This window comes from Cottoperca gobio, chromosome 4 (genome assembly GCF_900634415.1).
Source record: "Cottoperca gobio chromosome 4, fCotGob3.1, whole genome shotgun sequence".
Lineage (NCBI taxonomy): Eukaryota > Metazoa > Chordata > Actinopteri > Perciformes > Bovichtidae > Cottoperca > Cottoperca gobio.
Genome location: NC_041358.1, coordinates 1521129 through 1530000, shown reverse-complemented (window position 1 = coordinate 1530000; position 8872 = coordinate 1521129). Strand labels below are relative to the sequence as shown.

The window sequence follows — 8872 nt, the reverse complement described above, 5'->3', positions numbered from 1 at the left end:
CTGAATATCCCGTCAAGTATAAGTATTTGACATTATGTTCAATTGTTGTTTGTACTTTATTTACATATTGATGAATAAACAAACACTCTCTGTTCAGTCTCTGTTTTCTTAAATGATAGTATTTTATGACAGTACTGCTACCAGGAAGCAGACTCCACACACATCAAATACATTTTAGTGTCAGTTTAATAATCCCTTTTCCCACCAGTCCAGTTATTATTATACTAAATCCAGTAACAACAAGTATATCTCAATATATTGAGATACCCCAAAGTCTTCTAATCTTTATAACTGGACATTCTGAACCTTTGAGCTATTCATCCTATAATTCAGCAATTTTATATACCTATACCTTTCAGTTCAAGAGTGGGCAAACGCACTTGTTAAATGAGCAGCAGCCCGTATTGATCTCAGGTGTTACCCAGCAGTCAGCTCATTAGTTTATATATCTGAACATGCTCCTAATCCCTCATCCACACAACCCCAAAATCAATTCAACAAATTAGATGTTGATGGATTTTCCACCGAAATGCTCTACAGCACCAGGCCCTCAGAGAAGAATTATTCCTCTTGTGCTTTTTGTAGAAGCTCCCTAGAAACATATTGTAGGAATAATGAATGTTGTTGTGGCCTAGGAAGTACTACATATTAATAACAGTGGTGGAAAGTAACTAAGTACATTCACTCAAGCACTGTATGTAAGTACAGTTTTGAAATGCACATCATACTGTATTGAAGAACACTTGAAACTAACGATTGAGAACATAAACTTATTAGGAAAATGTTTACTGAGGACATCAGAGACAATGCAGGTTTAAGGCACTTCTCCATTGGCTTCACTTTTCAGACCTGGATTGCGGCCTGAGCTTACATCAACAGCACACATAAATTAATCATATGATAAGAAGCTGCCCAAGTACTCTGTATTTAAATTGACAGCATGATGTAAAAACAGCCTTCCAACATGTATTTATGTGTTATTTTTAGGTCAACTGTTGTGCACCTCTGAATAGTTAATAAAGAAATACTTGCAGAAAAAATTACTTGGTAGACATACATTTTTGCCTTTTCACATGGCACCTGGCAGGTGAACATTTGAATTTGTCCAAACATAAAACATTTGTTGTAAGACTTTGTACACGGTCACTGCATCACTCTTACCTGTTATTGTGCTTGTTTCTCTCCAGGCACAACATTGTCTGCAGGCTCTTGGTTTGTATTCCATATCTCTCCGTTAGACAGCTTTGCTGTAGACAGAGGTGTTACACTTTCAATGAATTTAAAGTAATAAAAGAAAAACTTTCATTTAAAGTTTTCGAAAGAGGAGATTGTTGTGTTTGTGTGCATTTTCCAATGTAATATTAATAACGAACGGATCGAGATGATTTTGTCAGAGGAGGAATTCTTAAGTCCAAAGCGGTTTATTTTGTCATTGTAAGAGTCAGAGCGAAGAGGACATAGAGCAGCCCAAACACAGAGAGCACGACAAGAAACTCGCTGTCTCCCAATATAAAACTCTCAAAGTGTGTTAGTGTTTGTGTGTCGGTGAGAAGAGAAGCAGTGACAATGCCCTGCTGTTTCATTATCCGATGAGGCAGAACTAAGAGAATGGTGTATCAGTAGCACTTTTGGCTGCTGATGGGTGCAGGCTGACAGATGCTGTGTGATCAGACTGGGTGACTGACACTCACAGATGCATCAGTCGTCTGCTCTGGTGGAACAAGGAGAGTGCACAGAGCTGTGGTACTGCCACTGTCCTTATACACTCCCGGAGTCTCTTTAACAAAGCATGGACTTCCTGACATATGAAGACTTGTAAGTGCAGACTAACAAAGTTTAGCAAATGGTTCTGGCTTCAGTGTCCCATAATGGTTTGATTGGTGTTTCAGAGGCTGATCCACCCTGATGAGAGAGAACAGCACTCTGGAGGAGTTTGAGATGAGCACCTTTACTTTAAATTTAAATGATAGTGGCTTTCAAAAACCTTTAAATTATCTCAGAACCATAATAATAATAATAATAATAATAATAATAATAATAATAATCCTACTACCAGGGTTTAGAGGGTTACTTAAACAATGTAATACAATACAATTACTTATTTACAGTCTATGTCCGACAGCAGAGAAAACATGTAGCAGATTTTGTGGGGTTGAGTGGGATTATATACTGCGTTTCTGATTTACATACAAAATATTGGAGAAATATCTAGCCTATATCACTATTTACTTAAAAATACATTTTAAAATTGTTACCTTGATAATAATAACATGATAATTTTGAAACTTCGGCCCATGGATGGACCAATTGGATGGACCAGCTTCTTTAAATAACACTAGGCTACTAAACAATGAACTACACAGTCCTATAGCATGAGCAAGGCCGACAGCTCCGGTGGCAGCAAGGCAGGAAACCAAAGAGGAAGAGATCACTGGCTCCAGGAAGGTTATATGGCCCCACTGATCACTAATGGAGCTCAGGTGTGGGCAGAGGCGTGGCCAACCTGAAACGCACAGCTCTCTTCCAAGAGGCTGGGAGAGGCAGTGGAACGTAACACTAACACTACATATTTGTTTGTGTTCACTAGTGTTATTGCTAACATATGACTAAGAGTTGAGAGCCATACCAGTGACTCTTTGGTTTATCGATCTAACAGTTTGGTTAACTGTACAATGAACAACTCAGTCTCAAAATATTAGTGAAATAAACATTTTGACTCCATGATGGTGCCAGAGGAAAAGTCAGGAGATCACCAAAGTTTTTAGGACTTCTCCTGCAGTGAACATGAATATTAGTAGCATTATGTTTCAACAGTTTGACAATTCTGCAGCTAGCATTAGCAAATTAAAACCCTCTAACCTCCTGCGAGTCTAACCAGGTTAATAAAACTAGCCGATTTAATTTCCCTGTGTAACAGCTTTATGCAGCTTCTGTTCAGCAAACAGCTCTTAAAGATCTGTGTAAGGTTTTCATGAGAGAACATTGCTTTTTTATTTCATTCATCTGAAGAATGTGAGTCTGATCTGGAGATTAACTGTGAGATCTCCTGTTATTATACGTGAGCCCAAGTGGCAGGAACTGATCACAGGGGGGTATCGTATATTCATACATTCTACAAGCATTTGTAAGAGGACAATAAAAATACACGACACTGTGTATGTCTAATGTCTTGCTTTCTCATTTGCCAGCAGTGCTTTGTGGACTAGTCTGATGGATCTTTGGGATTTTAATTTTGTTTTACTTAAATTAGCTTCAAAGTTTGTCACAGGTATTGAAATTGACTGCTGTACCACACTCCATATATTCTATACATATCCACATTTTCCCACAGTAACAGGACTGTTGGGGAATTGTTGGGCAATCACATTCTGTACAAAAACCACGGTCCAGAGAAAGCTACCATCGTGCCTGTAAACTAAAACTTCACTGACCGCATAGCTGTAGCTGCAGATACAAATTAATCTTTAACACTAAAACATCATGCTGAACCATACCTGTCAACATTGGAATTTCAAAATAAGGGACATTTTTTGCCAGACTCCGCCCATATTTTACCCATGTAATGTAAATGTAAACACATAAAGGACGGGTATATACATTCAGGAAATACATGTTTATTTAACCCTCTGGAGTCCGGGGCTAATTTGGCCGCTTTTGCATACTTTTGATTCTGCCTTACTAAACCCCATTAAGCAATGTTTAGCATGTCAATGTTTGGTATCAAAAAACGTAAAAACAGATTTTGAAAATTATATTATTATTTACTATGGGTGACACAAACATGCACAACGAAACATTTTGAAAGCTGGAAATATATACATGGGATGTCACTATGATAATGTGAAAGTTTAATTGAGGTAGCATAAACCTAAATACTAATTTTATGAACAAACAGCAGGTGTATCCAGAGGCGTTTTCCATCAAAGTTCTTTCGTTTTTGCTACCATTTTTCATGAGCTGAAGTCAAAGATCTAATACTTTCTCTATGTACACAAAAGGCCTATTTCTCTCAAATATTGTTCACAAATTTGTTTAAATCTGTGTTCGTGAGCATTCTCCTTTGCTGAGATAATCCATCCACCTCACAGGTGTGGCACATCAAGATGCTGATTAGACAGCATGATTATTGCATCATATATCTCCTTATCCTTAGGCTGGTCACAATAAAAGGCCTCTCTAACATGTGCAGTCTTGTATTCGGACCAATACTAAATCTATCTAACTATCTCTCAATTCTCAATTGTTTGTCTGTCACTTTCCTTCAATCACCGCCTCCCTTCGTCTCTTTTCGTCTATCTCCGCCTATTTCCGCATCGCCTTGTTTCGCTTCATTTTGCTTCGCATTACTCAGTTTACTAGACTACCCCCCCCCCCCTGGTAAATGCTACCTGTTGAGCAGGATCTACAGTCTCCAGCATTATTTTCCGCTTCGTAAAATGACAAAATACGGCGAAGATTTAAAATACCTAACGGCCGCCACATTGCATTTCTCAACTTTACATCATCGTATCTCTGTTTACTGGGTGGATTTGCATGAAACAAATAGTAGCAGAGAGTTTCAAGCCTGTACTTTCGACAGAAGCAGTCAGCAATGCTGGCCGGACTGTTGATTTTATGCGGTGCCGGTTTGAACAGGTCATGTGATCTGATCACGCCGGAGTGACGGTCGACTCCTAAGGGTTAAAGTATGTATTACTTGTACAGACATGTTTATAAAATGTATGTATTTTATTTATTAGTTAATATCATCCATTTATTTGATGATTGATGAGTTGTGTGGCTTTTGTGTTCCCCAACGAGTACATTCCTTACGATGGCAGAGTCAGGAAACATGTCCGCTACACTGAAATCATCGCAGAAGCTGAAGGCTACATTATTTTTGGTGCAAAGCATTGACATCTTTCCCTCAGATTTGGTCACTTGGTCTGCCTCTGAAACAGTTCTTGTCACACATGAAGTCATTGACAGTGTATGTTTTTGTGCTAACATCTGAATGGCACACGTTACAAAAAGCATGAGTTTGCCCGACTCTGCTTTTTTAATAAATAAGGGAAGGTCTCCTCCCATTTGGCCAGGTACTTGCATAAAGTTAAAGGTTAAAAATACGGGATAATTACGGGAAAATATTTAAACGGGAGGAAAACCGGATAGAAGGAAAAATACGGGATAAACCCGGGATAAAAACAGGAGGGTTGACAGGTATTTAGGTCATTACTTTCACCGAGGGAATCCTTAGCTTCGGAAGGAGAGCATCACAGTACGTTACTTTCTCATTAAAAGCCACAGAAACTATCATTACATGACATTACAGTTCATTTAGCTAACACTGTTAGCTCTTCACACTCTCTAGTGTTGGGTTTTGAAGCCCAAAGGGCGCTGAGATTGTCTTTCAATTGAATCCAGTAAACTTCTAGTTGATCAAGATACTTATTTATTTAAAGTGATGATGACAGCATTTCAAAAAATACCCTCAGCCGAGGACACTTTCACACACCAAGTCCACAGTCCAAATCAATAAAGAGCCAGTTAGCTGTCTGTTGGTACAAGTGAAAGTGGTACAAAAACATCATAAACATTTTGCTATATTCTCTACAGAAGGGTGTCGTCGTCCCTCATTGGTCCATGTTGGCGCGGTTATGCCCCTTGGTGGGCCGTCTTGTTGTGGCGAGATGGAGGTAGACCTGAAACTCTTTGAAGAGAACCTACAGTGCTTCACATTCATAACTAATATAGTGCTCATTATACATTTGTGCAGAAATACATGTTGTGCAATAATACATTTTGATTGAGGTGGACGAGTACATGTGATCATCATTAAATGTGACACAATACAATCAGGAGTTTATTTACTTCTCAAATTCCCTCCGTACACACCATTTATGGTGTGTATATCATTCAGTAAATATAAAGCACCAATTGGTGCAAGAATACAGCATATGGTATGAAATAATACATTCTTAGTTGTTTGGTTTTTATTTCAATCAAAAACGTACCAGAATTAGACAACAATGACTATAAAATAGGGAATACCTCAATCAAATAACATACCTGAATTTAGAGAACAATGACTTATAAAAATAAGTATAAAAAATACCTTCGGTAATGTGACTTTGTCTTTGATAAAAAATACCTTTAGTAGCAGCTTTGTCTTTAATAAAGAATACCTTTAGTCACAGCTTTGTATTCTAGTATAAAAATCTCTTTTAGCTTCACCTTTTATTCCAGTATAAAAATCCCTTTTAGCTTTATTTTTTATAAAAACACTTTTGGTATAGGACTGTAAATTTCAGTACACTTATAACATCAATAAAAAACAGTAGAAAAAGAGTAAATCTCAGTATACCTGGAACATCAGTAAAATACTGTAAATATAGGTAACTTGCAATGTCTATGTAAGACTGAGGTAGCTGTATTAGACTGTACCTACAGTGTGAGACTAACTACAGTAAAATCAGTAGCTGAGGTATGGCAGGAGTGATCATTTAGTGGAATTTATTCACACGAAAGCATCTACCTGCAGGCTTTGTCTTTCCTCCTCTAAGAGGAACTCGCCTTCTCCGTGCATCAAAAACTGACCTGCTTCAGCTCTCTCTTTGGTCAGGGCGGTGGTGATCAGCTTAGTGGTTAGGGTGCGGATGCATGGGATGCAGCAACATCCACACAGGATTAGTATACCTATCATTATCGGTACGATCAACAGAATGCTCAACACCATCATCTTATACTGACCAAACCAACGCTCCATGGAGCTTGTGAAGTAATTCTCTACCCCACTGTTTGAGGCTAGCTCTTTGCTGAGTGCGCTGAGTCCTTCCAAGGCTTTGGTAATGGATCCATCAGGGGCTGTGTTATTTGGGATGAAAGTACAACACATAGATCCAAACAATTTGCAGACACCCCCTTTTTCAGCCAACAACATGTCTAATGCAATTCTGTTCTGATATGACATCAGGCTAGTCTGCCCTAATTGCTCATGCACTCCAGTGAAAGCATCTACGGTGTTGTTTACGAATCTCTGCTGGTTGTAATAAAGGTAATTAATCCAAGCTACATTTTTGTTGGCAGTCACTCGAACGAAAATGGACTCAAAACCCGCTGTAATTTCATTTCTAGCTTTGAATTCGTCAGGGACACCACGTGGTACTCCCATGGAGTCCATGTAAATTGAGGAGCTGAAACTTCCACTGGGAATAGAACGTTTAGCTCGACTCAGGAGCTCATTCCCACTAGACCGACCGGAGAGTTCTTCAGCAGAGATTGGCAGGATGTAGAAAGGCATTACCAACTGTACCAATGCACAGGTACCTACCCAGTCTGGCGGTAGGGCTGGATACAAAGTGTTTGTACCACAGTACCACCATACGTCAGCTCTGGCAAATTCCATGACAGACATCTTTGCTCCAAACAACATCCCTCCGTGGGTAACCCTTAGAGTGGAATTACACCATTTCAAATGTCCTACCTGAGTGCCTGCACCACTGGTCTTGGTGATACACTCATAATCGCCTTCATAGGCCGAAAAATGAGGTGGAATGAAGTCAATTCTGGTCACTGGATACAACAGGGCCAGAGAGGTGCATCCTGCGGGACTGACAAGAGTGTACAAAGCATACATACACTGGAGACCTGCTGGGTCATTACTCAGATTCAATGGAAATGGAATAGTAGCTATCTCAAGTTTTCTCAAGAGGGATTAAGCTTGGCTCTATTACCTTCAACCAAAAGATGAACAGTGGGTCTTTGGGATTCTTTGATATCCCTAAATAGTACAGGCCAGAATCAGAGAGTTCAGGGTGGAAAACTGTGATGATCACAGGGTTACAATTTGTCGGATGCCCATTACCGGGCAGAGTTCTTGGATCAGGATTAGGATTAGGTGGTTCACTTTCACCACATTCACATGGGCTTTGTTTAATGATTCTCCATTTTTCAACTTTGGGGTGGTCTAGATTAATCCATCCCCCGTTTGAGTGTGCAAACACATCGGGATAATGACATGGAGGCGTACACAGATACTTGGCTTTGTTGGAATCGCATTGTGTGTTCCATTCTCTACCGTCAGCAGACATCATGGTGTTTACATCAAATTCAAACGAGGTGATCTTGTCTCTCTCTACTGTAACGGTAATCCCACTGTCCTTAATATCTACGGCTTCGTTGTTTTTCATGCTTCTCATGCGTCTCACTCGTCGCGTTAGTATGGTGTTAGGGGGTGCAATCTCATTAGGGAATCGTTCAGTCACATCTTGGATTTGTTTAGTTGTCAGATTGTCTGGTGTGTAGTAAGCTTCATTTGGGCAAAGATTAGCTACTCTATTGCTTAGTTCCTTACTTCCTACGCTCAGTGTCAAGGGGAGCATTATAACAATTGTGAGCAGTGCTAACCCAGCTATCATCCGGGGGTCTCTCCACAGAGAGATTTTCTGGTACACTATTACCTTCGCTTTTTTGTCTTTTATTGGTGGCATTTTTAACTGGTTTTATCTGCTATCTGCTCACTTAGACGGACAAACAAATAATTGTGACAAGTGAAACTTAGATTAATCTAAGGACAATTTATCCTCTGGTGCTGATTCTAGATTCACAAATCAATTAGTCAGTACTGTTTTGTTCCAGCAGGTTCAAATCTTGACTAACTTCTGCTAAACAGCGAGAAGGCGCCAGTGCAGGTACACAATGTGTGAGGTGGTGCCAATTAGCTCCTGTTTTACCTTTTACCCGGAGCGCGTGTGAACCTAGGTTCAGACCACTTTCTTTTGTGGACCTTGACCCTTACCCAATCACCTGGTCCAACAGGAGTCTCTGGTGGTTCGTCAGGTTTTTCTGCTGCTGCTTCCACCTGTGTAGACAAAACTTCGATGATTTTAGCCAA

At 39.6% G+C, this 8872-nt stretch overlaps 1 long non-coding RNA gene across 1 annotated transcript; it reads right to left on the bottom strand.

The window, feature by feature from the left end:
* Positions 1-106: 106 nt before the first annotated feature.
* Positions 107-2402, bottom strand: LOC115007446 (uncharacterized). The gene is made up of 3 exons (XR_003832183.1): positions 2256-2402; positions 1162-1247; positions 107-592 (listed from the first exon to the last, which is right to left on the bottom strand). It is a non-coding gene; the product is annotated as an uncharacterized LOC115007446 (long non-coding RNA).
* Positions 2403-8872: the final 6470 nt, after the last annotated feature.